Source organism: Parambassis ranga, chromosome 22 (genome assembly GCF_900634625.1).
Source record: "Parambassis ranga chromosome 22, fParRan2.1, whole genome shotgun sequence".
NCBI classification, from domain to species: Eukaryota; Metazoa; Chordata; class Actinopteri; family Ambassidae; genus Parambassis; species Parambassis ranga.
Window position 1 is genome coordinate 15,793,581 of NC_041042.1, and position 19,918 is coordinate 15,813,498.

Consider the following 19,918-nt stretch of genomic DNA (forward strand, 5'->3'; position numbering starts at 1 on the left):
GCAGACAAGTTCACAACAGGTGGTTGTGGGTTGTGTGCGTCTACTAGGTTTAGACAGCAGACATGTTCACAACAGGTGGTTGTGAGTTGTGTGCGTCTACTAGGTGTAGACGGTAGACAAGTTCACTACCTGTTGTAAACTTATCTGCGGTCTGCATGTGTAGACTACTCATAATCTACCTGCATGAAACAGGCTAGCAGGCGCATAGCATATGAAAACCTTTACCAATAGGGTTCAAATGTTTCAACAACTATGGACCACCAGCATCGTGCAGGATTTAAAAACCTTTTGCAAAAGAATTTAATGTCGTAGGCAGCCCTAGAGCAACAGCGTCGCACAGGATTTGAAAACCTTCCCCAATAGAATTTGATGTCGTCAGCAGCATTCCTGAGAAGTCCTGAGAGCCAAGTGTTGAAGCTCTGTCTTGTAGCACATTGCAAGAAACATTTGATTATATGTCCGTCCATGTGGCCTTTGTTCATTAAATTGGCCCACATCCATGCTCTGTTCAAGTATCCATCGTAACGGTCTGCAGTCAGGCTCCAATAAACGTGTTTGTCAAGATCCCTAAAATTTTCTGGAGGAATATAATAAGCACCCTTCTCCAGTGCATCCAGAATTTGCTTTAAAAGCCGATGGTGGATGGTCATACGCTCCTCCATGGTCCATTTAATCTTTGAGTATCTATTCACTTGTGAAATCAGATCTTGAAGGAATGTGTGCAAAGGCTCTATCCAGTCACCATAATCAGGTGACTGCTGCTGAGGTGAGAAAGACACCTTTTTTGGTTCAGGTGACTTCTTCTCTGGTATAGAATGCTCCAGTTTTTTGGACCTCAACTTCCATTTTCCAGGAGGCTCAGTGGGAACCTGATTGAGCCCTGGTGAAGGAGTGTCATCACTGGGTGGACTGTCCGTGTCAGTACTGCCAGAGGACATACCGTCGACAGGGTCTGCCTTCTTTGTGATTCCTTTTTGCTTCACCTTGATGAGCAATTCCTCCATCATCTGTCCCATGCAGGAGATCAAGTCTGCCCGTCTATGCCTGCGAGGGACAGGCCTTTCCATAACATGCTCCTCAAAATCCCAGCTAGAAGAGACAACAGTGTTAAATGCCTCTGTGACCTCTATGGCAATTAAGGATGAAAAGTTGTCTGAGGTCTGACTGTGGACGTCTTCAGAAATGTCTAGAGCATTGGCAAACATCTGAGGAAGCGTAGCGGCCACTATGGGAAACACTTCCACATCAGAAACTCGTTGCTTTTTTGGGAGTGGCCACAGAACACATTCTGTGATCCTCAATATGACATCCCTAAACAGATCTGTAAGCCTGTTTACCATTTCAGTGTCAGGCTGACCTGAAACCAATGCTGCCCACTGTTCTTGAGTTGTCCCAATACAGAATGCATTTATAATGGGACCAACCTCCTCCTTGGTAACTTCACAGATTTTGTCTGTATTCATTTCTGTTGCAAATAATGTGTCTGTAGTAGAGTCCATCAATCTTGAATTCAAAGTGTGAAAAAAAAAAATCCAGCCTTCTCTATTTCAACCTTCTACATGACATCATTTCGAGTTTCCTTTGATCCTTATGACGTAACATATGATGTGGCCTATCTCGCCCCGCCCACTTCCAAAGAACAACTGTTGGTACGGCAACACAGGCCACGCCCACTTGGTTCTAATGAAAAAAGCTGCCGTTGTCTCCGCAACGGGGCAACAGAACATGCAGACACAGAATTTAACCCTCAGGAGATCCTTAAAAAAACGTACAGATTTGTCCCTCGTGACAAAAAATGTACACACCTTAAAAACTGCTGTAAAAAAATATTTTTTCACATTTTAGACTCAGTCTTTTAAAACTACTTCAGCCTGAAATATACATATCAAATATTAATTATATTTGGGGGTTTTTAACCCTTTAAAGGCCAGTTTGTTTACCAAACCCCCTCTGTTTCTTATGGAAAAAAAACAAACAAAAAAACAAAATAATTTCCATTAAATACTTTCCATGTAGTATTTGATTACTATTATACTAAGAGCCTTTGATGTGTCAATGATTGGCAGTAACATTGATTTTGATGCATTGTTATTTTTTTTTGCAGTGGCATTTTTAACGCAAAACTCACACTTATGATCCTCGGGTAAAAAATATGTACACACCTTAAAAACTGCTGTAAAAATATGATATATTAATATGCAAAATATTAATCTAAAGAAGGACTGCTCAACTGGTGGGCCTGCAGGCCAAATTTGGCCCGCCAGCTTTTGTTTTGGCCTTTCATGGCATTTGAAAATTTTAGAAAGACCTGGTGACCCCTGTTTTCATGACAAGACCTGCTTTGATGACAAGAGTTCTATTCACAGTATGTCTTTGAACTTCTGTTATATACTGAGAGGAGACAGGCAGCAAACAGAGAAAATATACAGTCTGCAAAGTCAACATAATTAAAAAATACAGGGAATTAGTTTACAAGGATCTCCTTGACCAGGAGCTTTTCTGTGATGCCGTCATCAAGGTGGAGGATGATGACTTCCCCAGATTATCTCAATTTTGAATTAATGTGTTAGTAACCTTTACTAACTACACTGTGGGCAGCAGTCGCTCAGTGGTAACCGGAAATTTGGTGGTTCGATCCCAACTCCTCCCTAGTCACTCTTGTGTGTCCTTGGGCAAGACACTTTACCTGCATAGCCTCCATTATAAAATAGATAATATATATATATATATATATATATATATTAAAAGTGCATCAGAATGAAATCTCCTACCCTACCTTTAAAGCATCCAATAGTGATTTCTCCCTCTATAGGCTCAAACTTATTTTATCTTAAACTTAAACTTGATGTATAGTTTAGAAGTCATGAGTGAATTAGATAATGTTGTGTAACTAGACTGTTGAATAAAGTTACCCATAAATCCACCAGTGACTTAGTGACTCATTTTAGTATCCGTTTTAAAAACTGAAATGCATAAAAGTGGAGTATAATGTTGTGGAACTTTTTCTGTGTATTTTAGAGCTCTCTTCACACACTGGTCTGAACCTGACAAGAAAGTCTTCAGTATTCCTGACATATCCTCAGACATGATGAAGCTCATCATTGAGTTTGCATACACTGGCTCTGTTAACGTGACAGAGTCCAACGCATGGAGGCTTTTCATGGCAGCTGATTCCCTTAATATAGTGGAGCTGTTGCAAATATGCTGCAACTTTTTGAAAAGAGGCTCTGCCCAGACAACTGCATCAGCATCTGGCAGTTCACAAAAAACTACAGCTCTCGGACCAAGATGTCAGTGACATCATCAGCAGTGACGACCTCAATGTGAGACAGGAGGTGGCTGTGTTTGAGGCCATCATTCGGTGGATCACACATGAACCTCAAGAACGAGAAGGATACGCAGATCTTCTCTTGTCAAAGGTACTTTATATTATACATTATAATTTTCATATTATAGGTTAATGTATTTCAAGACAGTGACTGAAGCCAATCTCAGCCCAAGAGGGTTATCAGTTATTAGATGTGCTCCATGTCATGATGATGGCCAGTACAGCCATCCTTTTAGGCCAGAAGGTGCAATATCATCTATTCTGATGAGTGATGAATAGAAAGCAACACAGACTACCTGAGTGACACATTGTGCTCATGTGCATGCTGGTCTTCTGGGTAACTCTGAAAATAGAGGAGAATGTATGCAAATGATCATCTTTTCCAAAACCTTTCCAAAACAACCTACCTATGAAATAGCAAAACATGAAAATATAAGAAAACGAAACAAAAGTTACTAAACCTCCTGTTAAAGCTGGGCGCTGGCACAAGCATTTGTAATATATTATTTTTAGTACAAGTACATAAACTAATAAGGAACATATACATGTAATGCTGGCTATTTGCATACACTGTGTGTGTAGGTTAATGAACGAATGAGTGGTCTCAGGCCTGTGACATGTAAGACATGGCTGCGGCGTTTTGAGCTGCTGTGTGCTTTCTGGTCTTCTCAACATGGCCGACTACACCATCCCTCGTGATTTCTGTAAATCTTGTATAAATATGAATGAATGAATGAATAAATGTATAAAGTGATGTAACAATACTGTCACAGTACCTGGCTGTCATCTGTTTATTCCACTCTTATGGAATCTGCATGTATGTTTTAGGCTCACAGTTATACTGTACACATCTGGATTACTAGACCTGTCCCATCCACAGTATGGTACTGTTTGGGACAATGAGCTCTCACTTAGTGTCAATTACATTTGAATTATAAAATAAGGCACTTTCGCCTTGGTAAAAGGAGTTTACCATTTAAACACTACTTTTTATGTGATGATTACCTACTCAGCACCAAACAACAGGAGCTGACAGACAGCATCGACAACTGCCTGGTGAACATATGGAACATTTGGCAGCTAGAGAGGCAGATGTAGAAACAAACAAACAAAAAACATAGAGCCAAAGGAGTGAATATTGGGCTTACGTTCACCAGATGGACAGAGAGCTCTAAATGACTGATGTGCCAAAACAGCTGGGTGTTTAAATAATCAACTGTTGGCAAGATAATGGCATTGTTGTGCTGCCAAAAAGGGCTTAATTTAAGAGAATCCAACTCCTTCAAAGCTATTTCACATACCATCATATTTTTCATTTGAGGCCTTTATGTACAGCATCAACATATTTTTCATATCAATAGTTATAATAGTGATAAGAGACAGTCTGCTGTCCTTGACAAATAAATGACGTCGCCCGGGTCAACAAGGTCCACGTCAGGTGTTAGGGGACCAGGACAACCTGATGAGAAATGGGCTACTGGAACAAGAACAAGATCTCTTGGACGAGAGATGACAACAGGGAACTGTTGGAATGCTACTACATGAGTAAACCCAGCATTAGGGGTTACATGAAGCCTATGTGGGACCTGTGGGACCTATGGAAACTTCGAAACCCACCATCTACACTACAGCCAAAACATCAAGTGGCTCAGTGTTCCAACATCCGCAAACGACAATTGCTATCACAACTAGAGATTGATAAAATATAACACAAATTCTATGGCAAGAGGGAGCCAGGACACAAGGTCAGGGGGGAAACAACATCATCCTCACCTGAGATTGGGTACCAAGCCCCAATAGTAAGCCCTCACCTGCTCAACACAAGAGCAGCTGACCTGAGAGAGAAGATCATGGGCAAGATGACCACCTGGAACCTCTGCAGCCAGATACCGAGACTAAGTGAGGTACTCTCTGAAAGTCTACTAGAGGATGTGAATGCAGCACTACAAACAATCCCCACTGTGACCATCACTGAGACCAACCAGCTAATGTACACCACAGCAACAGTGATCCTTGAGATGCTTGGCCAAGAAATACACACCACCACGGAGCAGTGTCCTGCATGGAGGAGAAGCTTAGAGGCAAAAATAAGGGCAACTGGGAGAGAAGTTAGCCAACTATCAGAACTACAGAGAAGGAGGATGAAATCAGGTAAGAAATACAGCAGACTACCCATAACAGAAGCTCTGGAGACTGCTAAACAATGACTCTCAGCCCTGGCCACACGCTTGAAGAGATACACCAGAGAAATAGAAGCACGGAGAATAACCAGGATGTTCTCCACCGAACCATCCAAAGGCCAACCTCAAGCCAATTGCACAAGTCTCCATCAAGTGTGGCATCTACCAAGGAGATGCTCTGTCCCTGCTGCTGTTCTGCATAGGCCTGAACCCCCTCAGCCAGATCATCAGCAAGACTGGCCTTGGTTACCGACTACGAAATGGAGCAACCATCAGCCACCTCCTGTACATGGATGACATCAAGTTGTATGTCAAGAGTGAGCGAGACATCGAATCACTGATCGATACCATCAGGATATACAGCAACGACATTGGAACTTCATTCGGACTGGACAAGTGTGGTCAAATGATAACAAAGAAAGGAAAGGTTGTCAAGACTCAGGGAATTGAACTCCTAGAAGGCAGCATAGCGGATGTTGAGAGAATCAACAAGTACCTTGGAATCCTACAGGCAAATGGGAACCACGAAGAAGCCGTAGGTAAGCAGCCACAACCAAGTACCTACAGAGTGTAAGGCAAATCCTAAGGATTCAGCTAAATGGGAAGAACAAGGTCCAGGCCATCAACACCTACGCCCTGCCAGTTATCAGATACCCCGCTGGCATAATAAACTGGCCAAAGAGGCCATAGAAACCACTGATGTGAAGACAAGGAAGCTCATCACAATGCATGGAGGACTTTACCCCAAATCCAGCATCCTGAGGCTGTACACTAAGAGGAAGGAAGAAGGCCTGGGACTGGTGAGCATCAGAGCCACCATCCAAGATGAGACAGCAAAAATCCACAAGTAGATCAGCAAGATGGCCCCAAGTGATCAAGTCAAGTCAAGTCAGCTTTATTGTCAACTCTGCTATATGTGCTGAACATACAGAGAATCGAAATTGCGTTACTCTTCACTCCGCAACATATAACATGTAACTAAAAACTAAAGATAAATATAAAGTGTAAAAAAATGTACCTACAATGAGGCACACACAAAATACAAGGCACATAATGAAGGCACAATGCAGTAAGAGTGCAAAAGATGTATAGTGCAAGTCAGTGCAGTTGGCATAATATAAACAGGAATGGTTTAACTTATAACAGCTTATTGAGACTGGTATGAGAGTGCAAAAGATGCAATGGTGCAAGTCAGTGCAGTTGGCATAATGTAACAGTCCAGGAATAGTTTAAGTTATAGCAGCTTATATGAGACTGGTGTGACATGACAGGGTAAAAAGTGACTGGTGCACAGAGTTCCTTTGGTAAAGTGGCTGGTACAAAGAGTTCCTATCTTGGGTGGTGGTAGGGGTGAGGGGATGGTGGTAGGGGTAGGGGGTGGGGGGTGGTGTCAGGGAAGGGGGAGAAAGTGGGGCACAGCAGGGAGAGAGTTCAGCTTCCTGACAGCCTGGTGGATGAAGCTGTCCCTCAGTCTGCTGGTCCTGGCCCGGAGGCTGCGTAGTCTCTTTCCTGATGGCAGCAGACTGAAGAAGCGGTGTGAAGGGTGGGTGGGGTCTCCTGTGATGCGGAGGGCCTTTCGGGTGAGACGGCTGTCGTAGAGGTCTTGGAGGGAGGGGAGAGGGACGCCGGTGATCCTCTCAGCTGCTCTCACTATGCGATGAAGCGTCTTCCTGCAGGTGGCGGTGCAGGCTCCGTACCACACAGTGATGCAGCTGGACAGGATGCTCTCAACAGCCCCTCTGTAGAAGGTGCACAGGATGGAGGGAGGGGCTCTGGCTCTTTTGAGCTTGCGGAGGAAGTAGAGGCGCTGCTGTGCCTTCTTGGTCAGGGATGCAGTGTTGTTAGTCCAGGAGAGGTCCTCAGTGATGTGCACACCCAGGAACTTGGTGCTGCTCACCTGCTCCACAGCAGCACCGTCGATGGTCAGAGGGGTGTGCTGACTGTGTGCTCTCCTGTAGTCCACAACCATCTCCTTTGTCTTCTCCACATTCAGGGAGAGGCTGTGGTCTCTGCACCACCCGGCCAGAAGGTGCACCTCATTCCTGTAGTATGTTTCATCTCCACCGGAGATGAGACCCACCACAGTTGTGTCGTCCGCAAACTTCACAAGATGTTGGTGTTGTGTGTTGGCGTGCAGTCATGGGTCAGCAGAGTGAAGAGGAGGGGGCTCAGCACACATCCTTGGGGAGCCCCGGTGTTCATTATGATGGTGCTGGATGTGTTTCTGCCGACCCGCACTGTCTGAGGTCTCCCGGTGAGGAAGTCCAGCAGCCAGTTGCACAGCAAGGAGTTCAGCCCCAGCTGGTCCAGTTTGTTGATGAGCTGCTGTGGGATGATGGTGTTGAATGCTGAGCTGAAGTCTATGAACAGCATTCGAACGTATGAGTCTTTATTTTCCAGGTGGGTGAGAGCTGTGTGGAGTGCTGTGGAAACAGCATCACTGGTTGACCGGTTGGGCCGATATGCAAACTGGAAGGGGTCCAGAGAGGGAGGAAGGGCCGTCTTGATGTGATTCATGACTAACCGTTCAAAGCACTTCATGATGATGGGTGTGAGTGCTACTGGACGGTAGTCATTGAAGCAGGCGGGGGTGGACTTCTTCGGCACAGGGATGATCGTGGTGGCTTTGAAGCAGGTGGGGACAACAGCCTGGCTCAGTGAGATGTTGAAGATGTCTGTAAACACCTCAGCGAGCTCCTCAGCACAGTCTCTGAGCACACGGCCAGGTATGTTGTCAGGACCGGGAGCTTTGCGTGCGTTGATCTGGCTGAGAGATGTCTTCACGCTGGCTCGGGACAGGGAAAATACCTGGTCAGTGGGAGAGGATGTGATTTTTTGTGCAGGAGTGCTGTTGAGTGCTTCAAAGCGTCCGAAGAAGTCATTCAGCTGGTTCAGCAGAGAGGTGTCGCTGTCACAGGTCTGTGGTGGGGGCTTGTAGTCTGTGATGGTCTGTATCCCCCGCCACAGGCTCCGGGTGTCCCTGCTGTCGCTGAAGTGGTGGGCAACCCTCCTGGAGTACTGTCTCTTCGCCTTCCTGATGCCACGGGACAGGTCGGCTCTGGCTAACTTTAGGCTGGTGTCGTCGCCTCTTCTGAAGGCAGCGTTCCTGGCCCTCAGCAGCCTGTAGACCTCCCCTGTCAGCCATGGTTTCTGACTGGCTCGAATGCTGACAGTCCTGGTTTCAGTTACATCATCAATGCATTTGGTGATGTAAGCAGTGACAGTCTCTGAGTACTCCTGGAGGTCAGCATCCGGGTGGGCTGTCTGCTGCTCACTGACCTGCAGGTAGAGCTCATTCAGTGCGTCGCTCCTGTTGTTGTTGCTGGAGCTCGGCGGGATGTACGCAGCTACAAGCAGTATAGCTGTAAACTCCCGTGGCAGGTAAAACGGCCGGCACTTAATAATAATAAGCTCCGCAAGTGGCGAGCAGTGTTTGGAGACCACAGCAGCGTCCCGACACCAAGAGTCATTGATGTAAACACAGAGCCCGCCGCCGCGGGTCTTACCTCCTTCAACCAAGGCTCTGTCCGCTCTGAAACACGCTAGGCGGTTGAGCTGAATGGCGGAGTCCGGGATGCTGTCGTTCAGCCATGTTTCCGTAAACACAAACACACAACACTCCCTTATAGTCCTCTGTGTGGCGCGAAGTAGCCGGATATAGTCCATTTTGTTGTCCAAAGAGCGTACGTTGGCCAGTACGATGCTAGGGATGGCCGGCTTATGTGGGTTAGCCGCTAGCCTGGTCCGTATCCCTCCGCGCTTGCCCCTCTTCTGCTTCCTTTCACACCGCCTGTGGCGCTTCCACTGCGGGCGAGATGGTGTTGCAGGGGCCGGTAGAGGTGCCGGCAGGCGGAGTAGTCCACAGTCCCGTAGCTCTTCAGCGATTGCAGGGTCTAACTCAACATTTACAGTTCTGCTGATGTTAAAAAGTAGCTCACGGCTGTATGTGCGCTTCCTGACATACAAACACGGCGATGACTTACTATAAGTCTGCGGCACGTGTAACATAGAACACGAAAACAATGAAGAATCGGGAGAGAGAGAAGCCGCCGCACGTGTCTGCGCCGCCATCTTGGAGTCTAACAGGAATAGTTAGTGACAAATTTTACCTCCTACCAACAGGGTAAACTGCCAATAATCAAGAATGCATGATTATGTAGTGCCATGGTTGTGCAGTCAAAAAATGTGGTTAGAATGGAAGTCTATGGGACCAAAATGTCCAAGACCAAAATAATGTAAATCCAGTGCTGTGCAAACACTAATAATGCATTAAAGTCAATGTTGTTACTAATGTTTGACATGACCAAGACTGTAATAAAGGTTAAAAAAAAATCCAGTCCACATTCACCTTTTCTATTAAAAATTAGTATTAATTGTTTTTTTGTTTTTTTCCATTTATCAGCACCACCCCTTATAAAATTGGTGATTAAAGGGTCAAAATCCTGGGGGAAAATGATTTTTTTTTACTACTTTTGATCAGAACTGAAGTTAATTAAAAGTATTAAATTATTTATCTGATTTTCAAACCCGTTAATTAAGCTTATTCAGCAAAAATGATTCAATTTGTTCACATATAGACAAAGTTATGGACAAATTAAACAAATTATTCTCAGAGGACAAAAATGACAAAAACAGTGCATAAGGGTTAATTACAAGTCAGCTTGCTGATGATACGACAATCATTTTTTTTTTTAAAAAAAGAACAAATTCCAATGGCTCTAGACACAATTAAGACTTTTTTCGCAAGCCTCTGGTCTGCACTTGAACCTGGATAAATGTGATCTTATGAGTATTGATAATTGTGATGACTCTTCACTGTATAATATACCTGTCAAAAATGAGATCAAATATTTAGGAATCTGGATAACCAAAAGTGCTGATTGTAGTGAAAAGAAGAATATTCAAAACACTGTTGACAAATGCAAAAACAACTTAAATATGTGGCTGCAGAGGGATTTACTATTCGGTAGGACACTGCTAATAAGGTTGAATCATTATCCAGACTAATATACCCAGCGTACTCCCTGGCTATCCCACCCAGAATAATAAAAGACATTAATAGAATCAATTTCAACAAAGTTGGAGGTATTAAATTTCTACTAGTTTGTGATTTTGATATACCCAAGTTACACATAAAACTCTCAAAATTTCACCAACAGGCAGGGCCGGTTCTAGACAGGCATGTATGAGGGGGCAGTCGGAAATGTGAAGGGGGCACCATGTGTACACTTCATGTTAAAGCACTGTTTTCCTCTGGTCTTATAGTGACAATATGTTCCTTGCTGAATTGGGTTGTTAGCTGTGTCAAAAGCCAGCCTGGAGAAGTGGATTGCACTTTGTCAGGCCTTTATCTTCAGACCTGTCCAACTTGTGAGTCCCACCTGAAGACTAAGCTTCTGCTGGTATAGCACTGAGGCACGCAATCCCCCTGAACACTATAAGGTGGCGATCCCTCAGGGGGAAACTGAAACATAAACATTGAATAAATAAAATATCCTTAATCCAGATTTTATTCATCAACAACATAACATTTATCTGGATGATCTTATTCTCAAAAACATGTAATCTGAAGTAAGTTTAAGTTTACAAACCTAAAAGGTCTTATGAATAAAAGTAACACTAAAATAAATAAAGCACAGCAGACTCCTAGCAGACTATAGATTGTGTAATGTTTTCTCTTTTATTATTTGTTTTATTTGTATTTTTTAAAGCACTCTACTCCTGTCCACTTTACAACCACAGTCTCTTTCCCTTTGCAAAAACTTTCATATAAAATGGATGCATTGCATAATGCATAAAGTCAGCTGGCTTTGTAGAAACTGCAGTGGTGATCTGAAACAGAACAGAACTACAGTCTGACGCGGGGCTTTAGTAGGGCTCTGTCAGACAGCGGTCATTTGTCTTCAGGCTGTCTCATTCAGCGGACACGTCACTGTGCTTGTTGTAGAGCTGGGAGCATGCTCCACGAGAACAAAGAACTTTCTCCTTGCTCCCGAGGTGGCAAGAACAAGAACAAAGTTCATTTCGGCGCGGAGTATTCACACTCCCCGAGATGCGTGTGTGCAGCTTCTTCAATGTCTTTCCTCTCCGTAACCACTGAAACCTGTCACTACACCGTTAGACTACATGCTGACTCATTTGCATACGGACACTGATTGGATACTCAGGGTGTGTGTGTGTGTGTGTGTGCGCTGCAGCCTGTGAATACACACAGTGGACGGACAGACACGCTAATAAAAAGTGCCACTTCTTGTCGGATTTTTCCGCTACCGATGATCATTTTGTCAACGCGTAATATATTAAATTTGTGAGTATTAACATGTGCTTTCTCAACGTCTAAAAATTTGATTTGAGGGGGCAAGACATTTATTTGAGGGGGCACTGCCCCCTCTTGCCCCTGCCTAGAACCGGCCTCGCCAACAGGTTTTATTAAATTGGAAGATGATGTTCAAGCATAATTTTGACCACCATAATGTGCAAATATGGAACAACAGAGTGATATTGAGTCAGAGGAAATCTATATTTATAGAAGACTGAATGACAAAACAGATTTGGTCTGTTATACACCTTATGGATAGAAATGGTTACGTTCTTGATGTAAAAAATTTTAACGCCAAATATAATTGTTCTGATGAGATTTATAAGAAGGTTTCACAGAATATCCCAACAGTCTTTATCCAGTTAATTACAAATATGGTGGATACAGCAACCCCCAAATTACATAAAGTGAAAATAGATGGTTTAGACCTAATAGATGACAAATATAACAAAACATTTTTAAAAAAGTTCATTATATCCAGGTATAACAAAAAGCTCACTTATTCTTAAAGATCATAATAATTCTGAAATAGCATCTATTTGCACAAAATATTTAATATATCTAATATTTCTCCAAAATGTAAAGAATTCCACGTTAAAATTATGAATAATATTTACCCTTCAAACGAACTTATGAAAAAAATATTAAAATTGGTGGTAGAAAACCGTTACATTTGTAAAACTAACTTAGAAACAACTGAGCACATGTTTTATGAATGTGAAACTGTTCTGAACCTCTGGAAAGCTCTCCACGACTCAATATCACTCAAATTTCCTAATGTTGACTTTTGGTCGTTTAAAAACATTCAAATTGGAGTAACCCACCTAGTAAAAACAACTGAGTTTCCTGTAGGTGAAACCGGGACTTAGATCTCATTCTAGGGGGCACTGCTGAGCCATGTGGCCACGCCCGCATATGATGGTGGTGATATGAAAAGGTGCACAGGGGCTGCTGTCATTGTAAAGTAAGAGGCAGATAGGATTAATAAATCAAGAATCACAGCTGCTTTCTCTATGGTGGTGAAAGATCAACTTCATGACAAAATCTCAGGTCCAGAGTATTTCCCTAGGAGGAGTTTGTTCAAATACGAGGTAGGGAAGATGGAAAAGCAGCCTGAACACAATTCATACGGCCAGTAGATGGCACTCTAAGAGTGTCCACTCAGCATATCAATCTGTTCAGAATGACAGCCTCAGCATGCCTAATTTTTTTCATCCACATTGGATGAAGTATGAGGGAGTTACAGCCACAAATACATCCATTTCCTGTGTGTTGGCATGACAAAGTGCTGCTTTTTGACAACTTTTGGTCCCTAACTTCTTAAGGGCAAGCACACTAATTTTAAGCCCTATCAAGCAATATTCCTAGGAGGAGTTCGCAAAAGTGCGGGTGAGCAAATTGGAACATGCAAGGTTATTCTAAGATGGCCGATGCCATGTAGGGGGTGGACTTATTTTTTCCAAAGGCATGTTTGCTGAAGTGAGGGTTACATGTGTGTACCAAATTTCATGGCCGTAGCTGTTAAGCTGAATATTTTCAAATTCTAGGGGGCGCTGCAGAGCCATTTGGGAAGTCGCAGTCACAGCGACAGTTTCAGGGGGTCAAATGTGCGTCGAATGATGAGGAAGAAAAAAAGAGAATAAACACTTGCATTTCAATCGCACGTTTCGTGCTCGGGCTCTAATAACAGGTTGAATGGCTACTGGTATCACAGTTATTATGACAGAAATGAGAGAAGTTTGTTTTTTACTGATTCTATTATTCTATTCTTAACTATTTAACTTTTTTAATTGCTGGGTTTTAAAAAAAAAATTTAGTATGAACAAACAACAGTGAACAACTTAAAAGTTTTCAGTTATTGTGAACCAAGAAAAGTTTATTTATTATTTATTTTAGATTTAAATTTTTTTGAAGATAGCAGACAAGTTCACAACAGGTGGTTGTGGGTTGTGTGCATCTACTTGGTGTAGACGGTAGACAAGTTCACAACAGGTGGTTGTGTGCGTCTACTTGGTGTAGAGGGCAGACAAGTTCACAACAGGTGGTTGTGGGTTGTGTGTGTCTACTAGGTGTAGACGGTAGACAAGTACACAACAGGTGGTTGTGGGTTGTGTATGTCTACTAGGTGTAGACGGTAGACAAGTTCTCAACAGGTGGTTGTGTGCATCTACTAGGTGTAGAGGGTAGACAAGTTTACAACAGGTGGCTGTGGGTTGTGTGCGTCTAATTGGTGTAGACGGTAGACAAGTTCACAACAGGTGGTTGTGAACTTGTGTGCGTCTAATTGGTGTAGACGGTAGACAAGTTCACAACAGGTGGTTGTGTGCGTCTACTAGGTGTAGAGGGCAGACAGGTTCACCACCTGTTGTAAACTTATCTTATCTTGTCTGCATGTGTAAACCAATCATGATCTACCTGCATGCAACAGGCTAGCAGGCACATAGCATATGAAAAACCTTCGCCAATAGAGTTTAATGCTTTCAGCAGCATTGGAGCAACAGTTTCACATAGCATTTAAAAACCTTTCCCAACAGATTTTAATGTTGGCAGCAGCATTCCTGAGAACTCCTGAGAGCCAAGTGCTGAAGCGCTGTCTTGTAGCATGTTGCAAGAAACAATTGATTATATGTCTGTCGTGCAGGGTTTCCTCAGCTGTCATGAAAGTGGCCACAGTCGATGCACTGTTCCAGTCTGTAATCAGGTCCCAATAAACAAGTGTGTCAAGATGCCTAAAATTGTCTGGAGGAATATAATATGCATCCTTCTCCAGTGCATCCAGAATTTGCTTTAAAAGCCGGTGGTGGATGGTCATACGCTCCTCCATGGTCCATTTCATGTTTGAGTGTCTATTCACTTCTGAAATCAGATCTTGAAGGAATGTGTGCAAAGGCTCGATCCAGTCACTATAATAAGGGGACTGCTGCTGAGGTGAGCACGGTGGACTGTCTGTGTCAGTGCTGCCAGAGAACATACTGTCGACAGGATCTGCCTTCTTTATGAGACTTGTTCCTCTTTGTTTTACCTTGATGAGGAATTCCATCATCTCTCCCATGCAGGAGATCAAGTCTGCCCGCCTATGCCAGGAAGGGATACGATTTACGATAACATGCTCCTCACAATCCCGGCTAGAAGAGGCAACAGCATTAACTGCCTCTGTGACCTCTGTGGTAATTAAGGATGAAAAGTTGTCTGAGGTCTGACTGCGGACGTCTTCAGAAATGTCCAGAGCATTGGCAAACGACTGAGGAAGCGTGGCGGCCACTATGGGAAACACTTCCTCCTCAGAAACCTGTTGCTTTTCTGGGAGTGACCACACAACGCATTCTGTGATCTTCAGTATGACATCCCTAAACAGATTCATAAGCCTCTTTACCATTTCAGTGTCAGGCTGACCTGAAACCAATGCTGCCCACTGTTCTTGAGTTGTCCCATTACAGAATGCATTTATAATGGGACCAACCTCTTCCTTGGTATCTTCACAGATTTTATCTGTATTTATTTCTATTGCTAATAATGTGTCCGTAGTAGAGTCCATTAATCTTGAATAAAATGTGTGAAAACAATCCAGCCTTCACTATTTACAACCTTCTATATGACATCATATCAAGTTTCCTTTGATCCTTATGACGTTGACGTGGCCTATTTCGTCCCGCCTACTTCCAAAATACAACCGTTGCCACGGCAACACAGGCCACGCCCACTTAGTTCTAATCAAAGAAGCTGCCCTTGTCTAGCAACAGCCATAGAATTTAAATATGCAAGCCACGCTGCCGTTAGCCACGCTGCCGTTAGCCACGCTACCGTTAGCCACGCAAAGCGTAGCCAGTCTAGAGCAATAACGGTGAGCACAACAACATGCGCTCTCTATCTGCTGGTGGGAGTGTGCTCCCCGTATGTGCGCACACATGTCTACATGTGTGTACCCGCATCGGGCCGCTGTGCTCAGAGAGCAGCGTAGACAGGAATGACAAGCAGTAGGCTACCATACATAGGCTACATGTTCACGGAGGGTTCAACCGAGGATTGAAAAACAATCTGAATCCCAATGTCATAAAAACATAAACCTAACTCCTCTTACCGAAGATTTAGATGGAGTGTTGAGGTCAAGCCAGTGCTCTTTATCCAGAGGACCAGTTAAGATCAGGTATTTGTGTCACAGTACATTTGATTTCAAATGTGTGCATCAGGTTATACCTGGCTGAACCCCTTGATTGTGCTTTTGAACTGTATGGGTTTGGGGAGGGTGATGATGGCTTTGAAACCAACTTTGTGTTGCTCCAGAGGATCCAGGTGAAGGTTTAGGTCAGAACACTGAGGGGGAAATTGAAATATTCTAATTTAAACAAAACAACGATGCTATTGTTAGAAAGCCCACTGTGACTGTTATTATCTTATTTACTTAACTGAGTTTCATTCAGTATTAGTTTGTTTCATTGTAAGTTTTATATGTCTGATGTTCTTGAACGCACCATCGCAGTTCCGATGCTATCGTGCGTTCACCATACACACAATCAGTGTGTTTGTTTTCCTTCCCCCATGGCATTTCTATGGTTTCTCCTGCACGATAAGACACATGTAGACAGCAGATGCTAGTTGTCTTATTGTTACACATTTTCATACGTTCAGGAGAAAATAAGTGATTCACCTTGTCTTTTCTAGAAGACGTTTCGCTGCTCATCCGAGCAGCTTCATCAGTTCTAACTGTTTGGTGGGGAAACATGGTTTATATGTGGTTACAGACCTCAGTGGGTGGGTCTGGGTAAAACTTAAAAAACTTAAAAAAACAATAGCACTAAATGTTTCCATACTTACCTGTGATGTTCTGGCTGACTGGGCCAGGTGTGTCTAACGACTGGCTAACGACTATGAAACTGCCGGAGGGGGACTGGTTGACAGCCCTTTGTTCTTACTGTGAGTATGTGCAAACTTCCTGGGAATGGATGGAATCACTGCATTGTATGTGGTAGAAAGATGATGTCTGAGGCCACCACCTCTGTTAAGGGAAGGTTTTTCCAGCTTAACATAGATGGCTTCCTTGACTCCTCTTTCATACCACCTTTCCTCTCTGTCTAAAATGTGAACATTGTTATCCTCAAAGGAGTGTCCTTTGTCTTTGAGGTGGAGGTGAACAGCTGAGTCTTGTCCTGAGGAGGTGGCTCTCCTGTGCTGAGCCATTCTTCTGTGGAGTGGTTGTTTAGTTTCTCCAATGTACAGATCAGAACATTCCTCACTGCACTGGACTGCATATATCACATTGCTGTGTTTCTCCCTGGGAATCTTATCCTTCGGGTGAACCAGTCTCTAACATGTGGCTACCCGAAGTGGGCACTCATCAAAGCCACAAAAACAAGACCCCCCAACAACAAGAAGAAGGACAACACCAGGCGGAGAAAGAACATCTCCATTCCATATGTGTCAGGAGTATCAGAGAAACTCCGCAGGATCTTCAACAACCATGACATCCCGGTCCATTTCAAACCTATGACAACACTGAGACAGAGACTGGTTCACCCGAAGGATAAGATTCCCAGGGAGAAACACAGCAATGTGATATATGCAGTCCAGTGCAGTGAGGAATGTTCTGATCTGTACATTGGAGAAACTAAACAACCACTCCACAGAAGAATGGCTCAGCACAGGAGAGCCACCTCCTCAGGACAAGACTCAGCTGTTCACCTCCACCTCAAAGACAAAGGACACTCCTTTGAGGATAACAATGTTCACATTTTAGACAGAGAGGAAAGGTGGTATGAAAGAGGAGTCAAGGAAGCCATCTATGTTAAGCTGGAAAAACCTTCCCTTAACAGAGGTGGTGGCCTCAGACATCATCTTTCTACCACATACAATGCAGTGATTCCATCCATTCCCAGGAAGTTTGCACATACTCACAGTAAGAACAAAGGGCTGTCAACCAGTCCCCCTCCGGCAGTTTCATAGTCGTTAGCCAGTCGTTAGACACACCTGGCCCAGTCAGCCAGAACATCACAGGTAAGTATGGAAACATTTAGTGCTATTGTTTTTTTAAGTTTTTTAAGTTTTACCCAGACCCACCCACTGTGGTCTGTAACCACATATAAACCATGTTTCCCCACCAAACAGTTAGAACTGATGAAGCTGCTCGGATGAGCAGCGAAACGTCTTCTAGAAAACTCTACAAGTCCAGACGCCTTGCTTCAACCTTCTCTACGTATGATGACCTGGATGACTGAGAATCTTCATCAACATGTTCACCTTGTCTTCTTCTATCTGTTTCTTAAACCTTGCTCTGTGTTAGGAAAGCTTTGAGCAGAGGAAAAGGACGAGCAATCTGAATTCTGACGCAGAGTTGTTCTTGTTTAAGCTAGCGCCCTTTAGAAGCGGGATGAGGTAACTTTAAACATTTAATTGTTTATGTCTATGTACAACGGGAGTTTGGCATATCTGTGCATTGTGTTGTTTATTTAGTATTTGTGTGAAACTGTAGTGTGGTTTGTTTTATTTCTGCAGTTTTCACTGTGCTTATGGTGCTGTTAGTGCTAATGGCGTCTGTAGTGCTTTCACAGAGCCACGCCAATAAACTCCATACACCTGTCGAGGCTGCGACTTGTTCTTCAAGTCCAAGGGACCGCTACAAATATTGTGTGCAAAAACTGTACTTAGGGTGCTGGTGGTGACAACTGAACAGCTAGGTGGTGTGAACATTTAAACACACAGGATCCATAAGTCCATTCCAAATATTTCACAATATGGATGATGCTATCTAAACACAAAGAAAATACATAAACACAAATTAATAAAAGGCAAAATAAATGTCAGCATTTCCAGCCCAAAGTCAAAACTAAAACTCACATCAAGAATGCATCCATATGTCTTCATATGAGGTTTAATCTGGTCTGGTAATCTGGGTTTTTTAAAAAAAAAAAAAAAAGAAAAAGAAAAAAAGAATTTAGTATGAATAAAAAATTGTCAACAAGTTTTCAGTTATTGAGAAACAAAACATGTTTTTTTATTTTTTTAGATTTAAATTTTTTTGTAGATAACAGACAAGTTCACAACAGGTGGTTGTGGGTTGTGTGCGCCTACTACGTGTAGAGGGTAGACAAGTTCACAACAGGTGGTTGTGGGTGTCTACTAGGTGTAGACGGTAGACAAGTTCACAACAGGTGGTTGTGGGTGTCTACTAGGTGTAGACGGTAGACAAGTTCACAACAGGTGGTTGTGGGTGTCTACTAGGTGTAGACGGTAGACAAGTTCACAACAGGTGGTTGTGGGTGTCTACTAGGTGTAGACGGTAGACAAGTTCACAACAGGTGGTTGTGGGTGTCTACTATGTGTAGACGGTAGACAAGTTCACAACAGGTGGTTGTGGGTGTCTACTAGGTGTAGACGGTAGACAAGTTCACAACAGGTGGTTGTGGGTGTCTACTAGGTGTAGACGGTAGACAAGTTCACAACAGGTGGTTGTGGGTGTCTACTAGGTGTAGACGGTAGACAAGTTCACAACAGGTGGTTGTGGGTTGTGTGCGTCTACTTGGTGTAGAGGGCAGATAAGTTCACAACCTGTTGTAAACTTATCTGCGGTCTGCATGTGTAGACCAATCATGATCTACCTGCATGCAACAGGCTAGCAGGCACATAGCATATGAAAAACCTTCGCCAATAGAATTCAATGCTTTCAGCACCATTGGAGCAACAGTTTCACATAGCATTTAAAAACCTTTCCCAACAGATTTTAATGTTGGCAGCAGCATTCCTGAGAACTCCTGAGAGCCAAGTGCTGAAGCGCCGTCTTGTAGCACGTTTGAAGAAACAATCGATTATATGTCTGTCATGCAGGGTTTCCCCAGCTGTCATGAAAATGGCCACAGTCGATGCACTGTTCCAGTCTGTAATCAGGTCCCAATAAACAAGTGTGTCAAGATGCCTAAAATTGTCTGGAGGAATATAATATGCATCCTTCTCCAGTGCATCCAGAATTTGCTTTAAAAGCCGGTGGTGGATGGTCATACGCTCCTCCATGGTCCATTTCATCTCAGAGTGTCTATTCACTTCTGAAATCAGATCTTGAAGGAATGTGTGCAAAGGCTCTATCCAGTCACTATAATAAGGGGA

At 43.4% G+C, this 19,918-nt stretch overlaps 1 protein-coding gene across 1 annotated transcript in view; it reads right to left on the bottom strand.

Moving 5' to 3' along the window:
• Positions 1-19,918, bottom strand: part of LOC114428146 (tandem C2 domains nuclear protein-like) — a 37,547-nt gene that overhangs the window by 2,243 nt on the left and 15,386 nt on the right. The window contains exon 6 of the mRNA XM_028396503.1: positions 18,656-18,707. The gene's annotated coding sequence lies outside the window, so the exon portion shown is untranslated. The remainder of the gene's footprint in view (positions 1-18,655; positions 18,708-19,918) is intronic.